General features: G+C 40.5%; 1 protein-coding gene across 6 annotated transcripts in view; it reads right to left on the bottom strand.

The window, feature by feature from the left end:
- Positions 1 to 16,234, bottom strand: part of SGCD (sarcoglycan delta) — a 342,386-nt gene that overhangs the window by 204,847 nt on the left and 121,305 nt on the right. For all 6 annotated transcript variants that reach the window (XM_054841867.1, XM_054841870.1, XM_054841873.1 and 3 more), the window contains exon 2: positions 4,052 to 4,237. The gene's annotated coding sequence lies outside the window, so the exon portion shown is untranslated. The remainder of the gene's footprint in view (positions 1 to 4,051; positions 4,238 to 16,234) is intronic.

Genomic DNA, 16,234 nt, shown 5'->3' with positions numbered 1-16,234 from the left:
TGGATGGTGTCACAGCTGCAGGCAGAGCAGTAAAGGCTCTAGAGCATCCTGAATTGATCAGTCCCACATGTGACATTCCCTACTAAGCTTTGTTCTGGCTACATTCCCACTATTTGAGGAAGGAAATGCAGTATTCTCCTTTTTTCTGCAAGGTTGGATGTAAAGCTTGGAAAGCAGAAGTGCCTTAACCATGTGGCAGAAGGATGGTAGTTCACAATTAATTTTCCACATCAACTGTTGGCCACCCTCCTCTTCCTCTCTGCTAAGCTGCAAACTGCCAGTGGATACTTATCCAAAGTGCAGACATGCCACTGAGCAAAAAGCACGATTATTATTAGCTAATATTAGCTAGCCAAAATTTAGCTAGCCAAAAATAAGAGGTAAGCGAGCCTGGGTACAGTGAGAGCAGCACAATGCAAAGGCAGCCCTGCCTGAAGCCTGCCTTATCATCTAAGAGATGCAAAAATGAAGGGGCTAGAAAAACAAGATGGGCAGAGCAAGACAGATAGGACAAGGCTGCAAAGCAGTTATGGAAACATGTTCTCAGAAGAAGGTTTTGAGACAGATAATTTCAAAACATCTGCAGCCCAAAGAAACACACGCCCTTTTCCATCCCAGTTAGACTCTGCCCAAGACATGGCCCATGGGCTGCCAAGCGGCAGCTCTGCTGAGGACAAGGGGCTCCAAACTGCTTCATCTTCTGAGAGAAAGCAGCTTTACTCCATTCAGATCTTGGTTAGCATTTTCCACCACTCAGTCCCCAAATTTCTCAAAGACCAGAATGCAAAGTAATTACAAGGAGGTTGGTGGTGCTCACAGGAGGAATGTCTCCAGAAGAAAATAAACCACTACTTCGTCATGCTCTCTCATGCAAGTCCCACTGACTTCTCAGTACTTCAAGAGTACAGGTAAAGGACTATTATATTACTGTTCTGTGATTGATATCTTAAGAATCTCATGTTAGTTTGGGAGTTTCTTATCTTCTTTCAGAAATTCAACTCAGTTCTGCTGCTGCTATTTTTTTAATTCATTTTACTCCAAGATATTTGTTATCAGAAATTCTGCTTTGATATGTGTCAGGTTGATGGATTCAATAAAAGCCCTGTCAGGAGAAGTTGAGTGAATAGGGTTGCAGAAGTGGTGTCATCAATGGAATTGATACGTTAACAGCCAGTCTGCTGATCTTGCAACAAAACATGCAAACATAATAGCCATTTTATTTCCTCACCCTGGCAAAATAGTTCAGAGAAACACTAGAAAATATTTGCATAAATATTACTCATACAAACAAGCTCAGCATGCTCACTGATAAAAACATATGTAAAAAGCAATCCTACATGCTGTCCTGTTTTCCTATTTGGTGCAGAAAATTCAGTCAAGAAGAATAAAGACTTTATTAAAAATAAAGCTTTGAATTTAACTTGGGGAATTCAAGCAGATGTCCTGTGACACTCTAATCAAATTTCTCCTTCGATAAAGTAGGAGGACAATTTTACTGACACATTGTCACCCACAGCCAGTAGACCTGCACCCCTCATCAAGGCATTGGAAAGTTGCGTATCCAAACCTAGAGGTGCATAAAATCAGTGTTTGTTTCTGATTTCATAAATGAAATTACATAAGCAAGACAGATTTGAAGAGAGAAATAATAACTTTTTATCAGACCACATAATATAGGGAGTGAGAAAAGGACATCTGCCCACTGCTTTGCGATAGATCAAGGAGGACTTGAATATTCAAGCTGCTTGACCTGTATCAGACCATCACAGCTGCAACACTACCCCTGCACTGTCCTGTAATGCAAAGAGATTTTGTTAACTTGAACTGATTTACAGAACATTCGGAATGTAAAAAATGTGATGTTGAGATTCAACTTTTAAAGAAGAGAAATAATATTACAGCCTAAACAAAGCAAAGGGAAGAGATCCAAAGCAATTAATCTGAAAAAGGTGAATTACATTGAGGTTTTATGTCCATGTAATGAAGACAATTAATTGCTACGAGATCCATAAAACACGTTAAATGAACAGGGTTTTTTCCAATTCTACTTGCAAGGTAAATTTATTAAGTATGTTTAATGGATACTTAAAATTTTTCTCTTACATATTTATTAAAAGTGCTTTTTCAGCAGAACAGAGCATTTTACTAACTGGATTCTACTAATCTAAAAAATGAGCAATTTAAGAAAAAAATATTAGTCTGCATGTTATCTACACATCCATTTAAAATAATTCCTTACAGAATAAGATTACCATCACCACAATTGCGTACACGCTGCAAAAAGGGAACCTGCTTGTCTCACGCAAGCAAACAACATTCTGCTGCAGAAAGGAATGAGTTCAGCTAACTTATTGGGACATATGTTGCCATTTCCAGCAGAGATATGGAGCAAACGTGGGTCCTGATGTCATTTGGTGTTACGCTAAACATTTAATTAAAAACCCCTCTACTTGTGAGAGCAGGACACATGGAAGAAACTGGCTTAGATCAGAGCAGTGACCTCGAACAGATCCACATCCAAATCTCGTTCTTTGCCCTATAGACTCAGCTGCTCGGCCAAGGCTATCTTCGTGCCTCCAGCTGTGGTTATCAGATGCAACTTTTGCACTTGTGATTGTATGCAAATCAGAGACAGATGTTTACTGCTTAAAAGTGACCTAGAAGTGACTCTGTTCCTTAGTCACCACCTGTAAAATGGGGATAAGTACCACTTCTGTCTTGCAAGGGTGTCATGGGAACAGATAAAGTTGATGGCAGTCAATTGTTCTGGTAAGTTTGCATCAGCCCACAAGATGAAAAGAAAGGATAAAAAAGGATCTCGGGTACTTGAATGAACAACAGCAGTGTTGCCAACTCTTCACACTTTAGTACAAGCTTCTCAATCTGCAATGTTCTTCTTAAAGATCAAGTTTCCATAAATATGTGAGCTTTCCTTAAATAAGAAGCAAATTTTTAGATCTGATGGTCACAAACTAAAATGCAAAATATAACCAAAGTCCAGCCTAGAGTTTAATGCCTAAATAATAGTTTTGCATAAACCAATTGCACGGAAAATGCTCTTTGTCCTCTGAAACCATGAGGTTCTGCAAAGTCCTGCACAATCTCTGCACTGGAGTAATACTCATGCTGCAGCCTGAGACGTGAACCTCAGATTGAGAGTCAGACCGACTCAAGCAGGAAGGACATGGGGAGCTCATCTCACCACCGTCTTGCCCAAGGCAGAGTCAGCACCACGGTCACTTCAGCGACCAACCGCTCAGGTGCAGATCCTTGCACGCCCTGGGGCAACTCTACGTACCCAGCAAAACACACACGCTCACTGCAAGGAAGATTTACATGCTTTCACCTAGATAAAAGAAGCAGTAGAATCAGAGGCTATATTACCCTAATGCTTCTATAGCACAAGCTTTGTCCACAATATATTCCTCAAGTCCTGGAGGTTAATTTCTTGTTAAAAGATATGTTGCATAGTCCCTTGCTGCAGTTACAGCACAACCAAGCAATGTTTGTGTGGATATGAGATCCTCCACACATACAAGAATTCTAAGTGCTACACAACACAAAAGGGGGCACATACAATTACACAAGAAATCGGTATTATTTCCATCCTTGGCAAACAATGAGAATATACAAAGACAAATGAAAGCACAGGGCCGTATTATAAATTGGCTACTTCAGCATCATTTATTTTTTTCATCTCTGACCCTCTGAACTGCAACCATTAGTGAAACACAACAAGTGGGGCTTTCAAAACGTGGATGCCTATCACCAAGCATATATCACCGACAGCAAAACACAACCATCAGCGAGGATTTTGTTCAATAAAGCACTTGATATAAACACAAACACCCTCAAGCCCTAAACTTTAAAAACACTTCACACTTGATGAACAGTCTCCAAATTCAGGGAGAGCAAAGGTTATTTATGGAGGCAGTATGAGCATGGCATGTATACAGCAATAAACACAAAGGCTGCTAATTTTTTGATTTTCCCCATATGTAGATATTCAGAAAAGAGCAAAAAAGAGAAGAGCAGGGGGGAAATGACATACCTTACCAAACCTGAATGTTGGACACAACTTGTTTCAGAGCAACATTGGTGTGAAGGTAAGTTCCTCAGGCAACCACCGACCACAAGTCCTTTCTGAGCTCCCCAGAGGCTCCAGCTCCCCCTTGTCCGTGTCCCTGAGGAAGATGCAGTGTCCTCCAGTATTTCAGAGCCTCAGCTGCAAAAGATGCTGTTCAGGAAAAGGAAAGAGAAGAAGGGGTGGCATTAAATTCTAGGGTCAGTTGTTTGGCAGATTCAGAACAGAACATAAGACAACATCAGATAGGAATGAAATGTCAAGGCGGGACCAAGAGTCTATGACAATCCATCATGTGTGGCACCTTAGGACGGCAAATTTTGAATTCAAGAACTGTGGTGCAAAGCTATTCTTGCTCTACAGTACTTTAATAGTGTCCCTATACCAGGAAATGAATGCCAGCCCAGTTGCTTTTTATTCCAGTCTGATATTGTAATAAGTAAGTAATACACTTCTCCATAGGGAATATTTTAATTCATTATGGCATTTCTGCAGAATAACAGGACTTTCATATTAAAATCAGAGACATAGCCTCAGTCTTAATACTTTGCACTGTTAAAATGACTCTCATTCAAGGAATTCAAAGCTCCTAAACAGGCAATCACGTTAGGACCTAACTGCTGATGGGAAGTGGTGACTGTCAGCCCAACACACAGCAACGGGTTCCTTAAGTTCAGCTTCCAAAGCAATTGTCACACAGGCAAATGGCCCGAGGTTTGTGGGGAGGGTGGGGGCTCAGCATCACCATGTTTTCTAGCTCACTATCACTGCTGGATGTGCTCGGTGTTTCTGAGAGGTCAGACCCAGGCACTGAGCATGGACGTGGGAGTCTGCCTGCGGACACCCAGGTGAGAAGACAACAATGGAGACAACCGCCTGGCAGCAATCAAAAACCTTAGAGAAGCACCGAGAAGTCCAAACGTTCATCACTGTCATTGCATTAATCATTCCTAATCCCTGACATATGGGAAAACACTCAAAGGACCATCCTTCCCCCACCCAGACAACACAGCCTGTGAAGCAAGACCAGGCAGAGCAGCACAAAGCAGGCAAGGACCAAGCAAAGAACAGGATCCCACCTCCTTAGGTCGGATGCATACACACGAGGTGGTTTGTGTCCTTAAACTGGGCTCCAAGATGCTTTTCTAACATTAGCTCAACACAGCAGCCCTGAACGTATTCTAACTTCGCCCAGAAATGCAAAAAGAGCAAAGAAAAAGGAGAAAAAAAAAAAAGATACACAGACATATTTATTCCTTAGAGGTCTCGTACACAGGAGAAAGCTTGTGGCAGCTTAAAATACCACAAAATCCCATTACATCTTCACAAGAAATCCCGAACCCATGAACAGGTTACAACTATCTGGAAAACCCATTAGCTTTTGGGCTTGCAAGAAGGAAGATTTCAGCAATCAGCATGTAAAACTGTCCATACTGAAAGTTAGCATCATACTGCTTTTATATATATAATTTTTTTTACCAAAAGTCCAAATAGCAAGCATGGTCACACAGATCAGAACAACCAAATATATTCACTTTATTTAGCACTAATTACTTCACTGGACCTTGTATAAATGGTTTATGTTACATACCACACACAAAGGCTCTACAAGTCAAATAGCTTGTGAGATACACACAAGAGCACTTGGGATGGCAGAGCCCAGCCCTGCATTTCTTGATACACATTTTCAGACCTTCTGCCTCTCTTGAACTCAAACATGAAGGACAAAAGTGGACCTTCGCAGTTCCTGTCCTCTTCCAGGCTAACCATCAAAAATCAGACTGCCAACTGAAATGGCTGCTGAATGACTTACGGGAATAGAAATGGCTGATGCTGCAGTAGTTTGATCTGCAGGTAGCAGCAAGACCTAATTCTACTGCTTTTAAGGGATTTCTATCTCCAGAGACCACAGTTACAATTACACTTTCATTTTTGCTTGTAAATTGTAATGCAAAATAGTCACGAAGAAAATCAGTGCTACATTTTTGTGCATTAACTATAGCATCAGCTGAGTTGAGAAGTAACGATAATAGGACTAGATCATCATTGAAAGCTGAGTGCAGGAACCCAGTCTTAGGTTGGAAAAGATGTGTTTTTGAAAGCTCCTATTTAGTACAGCTTGCCAATGCTCATCGGAAGCAAACCTCTTTGGTAAGAAGTTGGCATCTTGCCTTAATATGCTGCTATACGTGCACATAGAGTTTCTGTACCGTCTGAATTCCTGCACTGCTGGGTGGATCACAAATTACAGCACAGGCAGAAACATGCACTTCCAGCTCTTGGTGAAGATAAAAAAAAAAAATAATCTATCTTCCCTCAACCCCAACCACTACCATTATGGGAATGAGAGCACAGCAGCAGCGAGCTGGAAAACGTTGCTGCCAAGCAGTTGCCTGATCCAGACTGAAAGCACGGAGTACTACGAACATGCAGCAATGCAGAAGGATGGGAAGTAAGAGGAGGCGTGTACATGGAGGGGAAAACAACTTTGGTCATGAAAAAATGCAATGGCTGTGCACTGTTCCCATCTCTCTGATACGAGAGGGAGAGTACAACATAACAAAATTAAATCTGTGGCCAGGATTCCCACGAGCAGCAAGGTGCAGATGCTCCAGCCTGAATGCAATGTGCTCCCTCCACACTTGGATGATGTGCGTCACAGAAATACAGAGGGAGGGAAGTAGGTCAAGGACCATTCCTAGTCAGCAATATAGTAAAGTAAAAGACTACTAAAAAATAATGCAAGGAAATCCTCGTGAGCTATAATTTGTGTTGGCTCAGAATCTTCCAGAAAAAAAAAGTAAAAAAAAAAAAAAAAATTTGCAGAAAATCCCTTCACATTCAGTAAGCCACTACTGACTGGGCGGTCAGTGTCCTAGCAGGCAACTGGTTTTCCTCTCACAGTGGAGGAACTTGGAGAACCCATCGCACAGCTCCTGAGATTGTTCTCGGACCTCTTCAGCTTTGGGCAGCTCTAGAGAGCAGCCACCCAAGGGCTGGAAAAGCCCGGGCTGACGGTGGTCTGCCAGAGCCACTGCCCAAGCCCAGAGCCCTAGGACCATCCCACGGCTGTGAAGTGAGACAGACACCAGCATCCCTGATAGAAAACCATTCATTTCAGTCTGCAGGTGCTGCTGGCACTGCTCCTATCCGAAACAAAACCAAATTTGGACTTAGAGAAATGCCCCATGTACTAGAAATCCCACAATTTCAGTTAGTCTTGGTTCTAAAATTTTGTGCTTCCCCCCATTCTCCTTCTATCAGACGTGCGGAGGTAACTGCCGACAAACTACAAATTACTTTCATTATCCCAGCGCTTCAGGTTTTTAGATTCAGATTCTGGAGCCCTGGATTAAATATTCAGGTGCATTCCTAAATTAACATACTTAAGTTGTATCAGATCAGTCTTCAAGTCACAAAAGCAGGCATATAGATGTTCTCATTAATCAGAAAAGGCAGACAAGACATTTTTCCAGTAGAAAGAGACTATTTCCCTTGGAGGAATCTCAGTCCATTACTGATAGAAAGCATAAATTATACAAAATAACTACACACTTTAGATGTAACAAATCAGATCAAATATTAAATTTGAAGACACCACTTCTATCTTGAGATGTTCCCAGACCACAAATCAATGAAGGCTGGGAGACTCTCCCACAGGAAGCCTTGCTATACCTTTACCCTGTTGTCATACTTTTCTTTAGGCATCAGCTATTGATCCCCGTCAGGGTGAGGACAGGAGCCAGCTGGACCCTTCCCTGGCCCACCACACTCATCCTTATATTTGGGTGTCATACAGGTTAAGGTGCAGCTTGGGCCTTGTGGCTAGATATGACAATATTGGTGAGCATTTGCAACTTTAAATAGGGCAAAGAGAGGTATCTAGAAGCTGAACTACATATTTGCAAAGAAATATTACAGTATAGTAGATATTCAAATTAGTATTAGTTTGTCTCATCAAAAAATAATTACAACCTACCTAACTGCAATTGAAGAAATTAGTTGGGCATAGAAAAGATTAAATATTTAAAGAGTCTGGTGACTTAAAAATAATTGAAACCATATCTCCTTGCTTAAATATTAAATTTCTTTTTACTGCCAGCGTGACCATTAAGAAATCAAAACTACTTATGTGTGTGCATCCATGCAGACATGTACGACACACTCAGGTATATGTAACATGTTCATATAGTCTCATATATGAACTTTCCCGATAAGTAAACTTGGGTAAACAAGTTCAACTAATACAGAGGAGTTCTACTGGTAGAGCCAGAAGAAAGGCTGTGAACCAGGCAAGGGAAAGCACATTTTTATTGCTAAGTATTTAACAAGGTCAACCCCCTCTGTAAGTGCAGGAAAAAAGATCCCACAGCAGACTCTGAACGCAGCAGGGGATTATACCAATTCATTAGCAGGTATATCTTCTAATTACAGCCTTGGACATTAGTGCCCATACAGCTGAGTAGGCAACAGCTGCTGCGTTTTGCCATATCCTCAGGATCGAGCTCACTGTTTTCTACCGAGCTTCAGGACAGCATGGCTTAATGCCATCCCACCACACTAGCTTCAGCCAAAAGCAAGGGTATTCAGTTTTCTCCAAGGATGCTCCTGACTCCTCACAGCTCAAATCCAAAGAGAAGCCAGCTTCTACATTTTATGGGATTTGTTCCTCTGCTCCTGCCACATCAAGGAACTGTAGGATCAACAACTCATCCTGTCAGCTCCATCTCTGGTAAAGATCTCACATTTATTTAGTGTAAAGGCAACACTGGTGAAGAAGATAATAAAATGAGGCTTTGAATCCCTCCTTCCAGAAGGCTAATGGTAAAAAATTGGTAGCAATGCAACTGTGGCACCTTTCCAACTGTAACGCTTAGAGCGTTGCCCACAGCCGTGTCCCAGACATACTTTGTCATTCACGATGGCTCAGTACAAAACATAAATAAAACAGAAGTCGCCAGCACTACTGGCACTCAGCTATTTTGAGGCTTTTTTTTTTTTCTTCCTTCCCTGCCAAAAAAACAAATAGTGAAATAGCAGAATTGCAATTCAAGTGATAATGTCCATGAGTAGGAAATTTGGTGGAGGCTGGGGGTGTGATGGAGTTCCTTGGGAAATTAACTCAAAGAAAGCTGGAAATAATAAAATGAAGAATGCATTGACTGAGATGAATATAATGGAATACTGTGATGTTGCTAAACATCAGCATTGTGTTTTGTCATCCAAGTGTGAACTAAGGGTATCCAGGAAAAAGGAAGTAAGAGCAGTGGTTAACCATGCTTGTTGTATGAACTATTCCCATCATAATGGTATTATTAATGTTACGTTACGAGGTTCAAAAGTATGATTAATATCTTGCTGCATTAGAAAATGCTAAGACACTGCACAAGTCTTGCTGCTGCTGCATACGAGTAAATAATTTCTGAAAGCGGAATCCAAGAAATTCAGTGGAAATACTTTCAATTTGAAATAAAATATGCATGCTGAAGAAAGGCACTTACATTAACGAAGGCTGCTTCTCAAGTTCAAAAGCATTAAGTTGTGGTCTACTGTCTAACTGTCTAGGTGCTAACACTGCATTATACTATTAAGGTTTTTTTATTATTATTACTCCTCCTACTACTACAGTCTGGTTACACTATAAAATAAGATCTCTTGGGCTCCTTAGATTCAGATGTTTACATCTGCCCTTGTACTGAAGCTCTTTCATGAGATTATTGTTTCTTCTGTCAGTTCAATTGAAAGCAATGATAAAGTTATAGCAATGCATATGTCCTTGTCAAATAATGCTTTCAAAGGGTTGGAAGCACATTCGTGGGGAAAAAAGCAATGCTTAGCTGATTTCCTGGATTTAGGAGAGAACAAGTATCAAACAGCTTGCACTTAACTGGTCAGATCTTCAAAATAATTGAGCAATGAAATAAGCGCAGTTCTTTCAACAAGAGCTGGCAGGTTTGTACCAGAGGCAGCTGTGTGATACAACCTTTGCTGATATGACAGTATCTAACTGGATTTCCTCTAACTTAAAATGGGAATCTAACCAGAAAACAATTATGTCACTCATCTTAGTATCACAGCTAAACCGCAAGCCTTACTTTCATGTTGAGTGTGGTGTAACTGGCTCCATCAGGTCTGTTCACAGGAAATTTGTTTCTCCAGCCCAAAGTGCGTTGTATCAGCATTAACTTGTTTCCCAGCTTGCTAAAAGGCTTCATTTCCCAATTCAGGATGGCAGAGTCCTTAATTCATTGGTAAGGCAAAGTCAGTGCCTTTCTTTTCCCTTATCCTCTTTGTTTATCCCCTTTTTCACTGAGCCAGGGACAGACTTTTTGCAAAAGTTGGGACAGATTATCTCCTTTCCAGCTGCCCCTCTCCTCCTGTGGCTCACAACCGCACTGCCAGGGTGTTCCCAGGGTGAGGGCTCCACTCTACGATCACAGCATCGCAAAGGTGGGATGAGCTGTGAGAACCCCAACTGACCCAAGGGAAACAAAATTTGTCAATATGTGCCACAATGCAGAATAAATTATGTTAACCAGGGAAAAACATTATTTTTGGATCCATTCCAAGATAAACTTCTACTCACGCAAATTTAGTGCACTTGAGACTCTTCTGGGATATATTTCTGTAATTCAGGTACATTCCAGGATGAAGAATGCTGTTTATTACCAGAAGGTTCAAATACATTTGGATCTCTTTACCACAGCTGATAGCACATAAGTGGATTGTATTACAGGATCAGGACATGAAAGCATAAGCTTTTTATAAACATACTGTACTTCTCTTTCTCTGTATCAAAGGTATTAGCCTGACCACTATTAACTTTAATCTTATTTGAACTCAGTGCATTTGTATTTTGCCACCCAAAACTGACTTCTCTGTATCTCCTTCAGACAGGTTTTCACCTTCCTTTTGCCTTTTTTTTTTAAATTTATGAATTTTATTTTATTTTTGCTCAGGGACTCATTCTTTTGAATACTTCAGATGAAATTTCCCAACAGTTCTGGCATTGGCCTCACTCTGCTCTCACTGAAATCGGTGAGATTTATTACTGGTCTGCATTAAGGCTGGTCATAAGAAACAACTATTTTTGCTGCCCTAATCTGTCACTCCTTAGAGATACTCTGCTTTGTGTTTCTGCCATTTCTAACCCATTTTCTGTTGGAAAATGAGTAAGTAAATGCATATCTCCATCTACTGTTAAATGTCATTGCTAAGCAAACCTTTCGTCCTTTGCTTATCTCTAACGTTATTTATTTAACTCTGTAACTTTATTGTTTATCTCTGTGGAACATATTGGGATAAGCTGGTACACCAAATGTTAGAGAAAATACAAGTATATTGGATTCTGTGGCACCTAGAGGACACACGGCTGTCAGTCAGTTGTCAACCCAGAATCTGAGCAGGATTTTTCATTATAAATTCAGATTATTATTCTCAATGTTTTGAATTTAAAAGCCACACAGAGCAACAAACTCTGATGCATTTCCTGAGAGTCTAAACGTGATTCTCCTTTGATGCTTTAGCCACGTTTAGTTATATCAGGAAAAACAAATTGGTTTAGTCATTTTTCAAACTTTTGAAAAGTTTTGTCATATAAATTAGTTGTATACAATGTGCTGTCACTCTGGAATTGCCACCCGCTGTTGTAGTTTTACACTGTTACAAGCCAGGGGAAAGGTTAAGAGTCAACCACGTCTATAAATGACACACAAAGGCAGCCTCATTCGGTGCGCAGATCTGATACGTTAGCCTGAAAAGTATATAAAACTCATTGACACTCAAAAAACATCAACCTAACTTCTGAAATGTAGCTTTTCCTATGTGGATCATATTATTTGAAGAAAAACAAACTCGAGCTGGAAACCGGCATAAAAGCTTGGTAAATCTCTAGAGCCTTTAAGTGCTTTAATTTCAGCCACTGGCAGAAAAAGGACAGAGCAGGGAAGATACAGAAGAGGGCACACAGAGGTCTGGCAGAGCATCAGGGAGGACACAAGGGTGAACAGATGGCCACCACCAGCTTACGAGGACCATAAGGGCTGGGTAAGTGCACCAGAGAGCAGACCTGGGGCTGCAGGAGGATGTCAGAGCTTTCTAGGAGACGTGTCAGGAGTTTGGAGAGAGTTGATGCAAGTTAAAAAGGACCATAATGGAAACAGGAGCACATGCAAGCCCCAGAAGTTGGCCTTTTGGTACCCAGCCACCAACACATTTGCAATTGCAAATCGAGTCCCTTAATGTTTTCTCCCCTTTCCAAGAGCACACGGTGCTCCAGTCTATGCTTTCTGGACCAGGCCATCTAGTTTTACACACTGAACTACAGAAAGCCTTCAATTATGAGTGCAAAGCAATGAGCAATCCAACATTGATGCAGAAGGCATCCCTACCTCAAACTCCATATGAGAAAGATCTTGAGTTCACCCATGTAAACACCTCCTGCTGCCTGCTCTTGGAGACAGAAGGTTAGATGGAATTTTCCAACAAGTCACCAAAATATTCGAAATACTCTTGTTCACCCATAAAATAAGGCAGCGTCACACTGCTTCAGTCGGTAAAGGCTGGCTTCCTTGGTGCACTGTAAATCCTAGCGAGTGGAGCAGAAATACAGCACTCGGCAGGCAGCACGGCAGAGCCAGCCTGAACAGCAAGTATCTGAGCTGCCTTCAATCTCATTAGGTGCTCAGCAGTCTCAGAGCAATCTTTCGATTTGTGCTGAAAACCAAAGCAGCTAAAAGTAGACTATCAAATGTAAGGGAGTTTAGAATAACCTTGTTGTGAAATATGCTGAATTCTCTTCAGACACAGCTCAAGACTGCTGACGCCGTTTGAAGTCCATGATTAGTAGACCCCAGCCAGAAATATGTCACTAAGTCCAGGTAGAGCTTTGCATGAGATGAAAAGACTTATTTAGCCATCAGCAAAGAAACCATACAACGCACCTGAACTCCATCTAAATCTAGACATGGCCAAAGCATAATAATGAAATACAGATGAAAACTATTCATAACAGGGCAGCATTTAAGACAGAAATTGGCCTTATCACTGATAATTTTTTTTGTCTTCGACAGATGCACATCTACATATAGAATCAACAGAGCTTACAAGATAAATGCCTTGCCATCAGGTGGTTTGATCCTCACACTCTCTTCCACCCACAGTTCATCATGCCAGCAAGTAACTGTCGTCAATTAAAATCTCTTTGGAAATACAATCCCATAGAAATCACGCATGAGAATTTAGTGAGCTTTGCCTCTTTTTAAAGTCCTTCCCAAACCCCAAATAATATTTTCATCAAAACAGCACTGCAGTTCTGCATGTATTTAAGGCAATTAGCACAAATTCATCTCGAGGGTAAATTTTTTTCAGTCTGCTCACCCTTTAACAATTGGATAGTGCAAAAAAGCCTACAGCTATCTATCTGCATAGCACCGCAAATGCTTTGAACACCACTAAAATAAAGTTCATTGACCTGAATTTATCTCTGGTGTAACTTCACTGACTTCAGTGGGCTTTTGCCAGTGATAAATTTCCCCACTGGGTTCTGGGACATGAAACGACTATGAAATCACAACTTGGAGAAATGTCAATGAGCAGGTTTGGATGTAGGCAAGCCTGTGCATCGAGAAACTCTTCTCATTACAAATCTGCAAACCTTCGGCAGTTTGCAAAATGCTGCTCTTAGAAACATTTTGAAGAGCTATAAATAGACTGCTCAGCCCATGATAAATTATAATCTGTGAAGGCTGCAAGACTGGAAATGTCTATAGCTCTGGATTTTCCGTGAGGGCTTTCAGAACTTCTTTCACTCAAGACAAATTTTCAGACTTCAAGTTTTGATGAGTGTGTGAGCATGTGCATCTCTGTACGTGTATGTTAGAGTCGCTTCTTCTGGGTTCTTTCTGTTTATAATGAAAGGTATTATTTTAAAAGTCACAAACTGACACCATTCAAAGAAATTTAAATGCCCTGTGAAATTCCCAATAAACAAAAAAAATAGAGAAAGGCCCCAGTTCATCCACTCTGATGTCCCTGAAGCTTCTAAGTTCCAGAAGCCCTTTAATTGTCTCTCACAAGCAGCTTCAGAAATCTTGATGCAACCTCCTGAACTCTTGAGCCAACCTGAAGTTACAGCCACATGCACTGCTCTTCTGTAACGGCTACTGAAAGGGCCGAATTTCACCAACTCTGACCCACATCCAGAGTAGAAATAGTTACCTATTCCTACCAACTCATCTGTTCTTCTCAAGAAAAGCACTACTGATCACTCTGATTGCTCACTAAGCTTGAAAAGTGGCATAGGAAGATGGCACATGCACATCACAAAAAATACGAAGCAATTAGCAGAGGGGGGAGGAAAGTACAATCAAATTTTCAGCTGGTGTAAGTCAGCCTGGAGTTCTTTAAGTTAATGACTATAGAGTAATTTTTATCTTTTCAGATCCATACCACGCATTGCATTTTTGCAAGCACTCCAACAAAGAGATGTGAGAACCACTATCCAGCGATAACCATTTTACAGTAGCCGTTACAATTACACACAGGCAATTATCCCGGTGCCAGAGATTGATGGGAAGTATGCTTTCCCCTTTCTATTTCTCTCTGGAAGGACAACAAAAAGTAGTTAAAGTATATATTAATGGTTCTTCAAATAATATACTTGATTACATCTACTGCAGAATACTTTCCTTCATGTTTTTGTAATGAATCTGACCATGAAAAACAAATTTATGCCTACAGTTTGTATCATTATAAACTCAACTCATTTGATGTGGAAAACCTACAGTTTAATTGCTTGATTTAGATTTGGCTGGTAAAATGTGTACTGAAACATTACTCTTTTAATTATGTTAATTTATAACTGAAAAGCTAAATTTACAAAGGCAATAACATTAATTATTTACTTGCCCATTAAAGTTGAATATTTATTACCAAGCTAATTGGCTTCATAAGTCTGCCAAAAAATTAAAAATGAGTTTATGAACTGATTTATACAGGAATGATACTGCTGTATCTCTCAGCAGGTTGTGTGTGTTTAATGAATTGCTCTGATATACAAGTACATTTCTTTCATTTATAGTCTGTTACATATAGTATTTTCAAAAGATTTTATTTTTTTTCCTTGATAAAGATGCCAGTTGTGACTCAGAGCAAGTTCTTTTACTGTTCTGTACTCAAAATCCTTTATGCTGTGTGATGGACTTTCACTGGTCTGCAATAATTTACGAAGATTGCATCTCGCCTGGTCATTTAAATATTTAAATGCTCACTGAATGCAGGACTATATTGGGTTAAATCAACCAAAAAGGGAAACACAGTAGCTCAAAATAATCCAGCTCACAGCCAGAACAGCTGAGCTGTTAAGAAACAATACCCAGTAGTGAGGAATCTCCATCCTCACTAATACTTCGGCTTCATTTCCATAGGCAAGATAACTAATATATTCAATATTTATTTATGCATGCACCCTCAAAATAATACAATTAAGTTAGCAATGCTTACAGAACAATTTGAGTGTTACCTTAATGTATGATGAAAGGCTAATTTTGATTGCTGTCAAGACAGAAATTCTAATTCCAGCTGGCAATGTCTTTCAACTCCGGCACAAAGCAGATGATACCCTCTCTTCCTGCTTACACTCCTTAAATAACGTGACTTTCCCAGAGGGTGGTTGGGTTACTAAGGAGCTGCAGCGGCATGGGCATCAGCACGAGGCATAACAGGCTGCTGTGATCTTCATCTTTGCTCGTGCTGCTGTGAAAGGCCTCTTTGACTGAGGCCTACTAATAATTAGTCTGCAGACTGCACAAGATAAACTGAATAAAAGAGCCAACACTGAGACAGCACTTATAGAAACAGTAGCTAGTATGTTCAATATTTATTTATGTGGGTGTCCTCAGAACAGGATGATTAGGTCTAAATTACGGTCTAAGCTTCCAACCATGGTATAATTGCATTGCAAAGGAAGGACAGAAGTGTCCAAGAAAGAGAGGCAGTAGGTCAGTGGATTCGGCATCTCATCTTACGTGAGAAGGAATGGGTCGAATCACAGTTTAAAACTTTGCTGCCCTTAATTTTTTCCTGCAAGTCCTCTGCTGCTATCTCCAGCCCAGCAGTGGAGCCAGCAACGTGGAATGTGTGAACCTCTGT

The sequence above is a fragment of the Grus americana genome, chromosome 14, assembly GCF_028858705.1.
Source record: "Grus americana isolate bGruAme1 chromosome 14, bGruAme1.mat, whole genome shotgun sequence".
NCBI classification, from domain to species: Eukaryota; Metazoa; Chordata; class Aves; order Gruiformes; family Gruidae; genus Grus; species Grus americana.
Note: the sequence above shows the minus strand (reverse complement) of the source record. Positions and strands in the feature narration are given on the sequence as shown.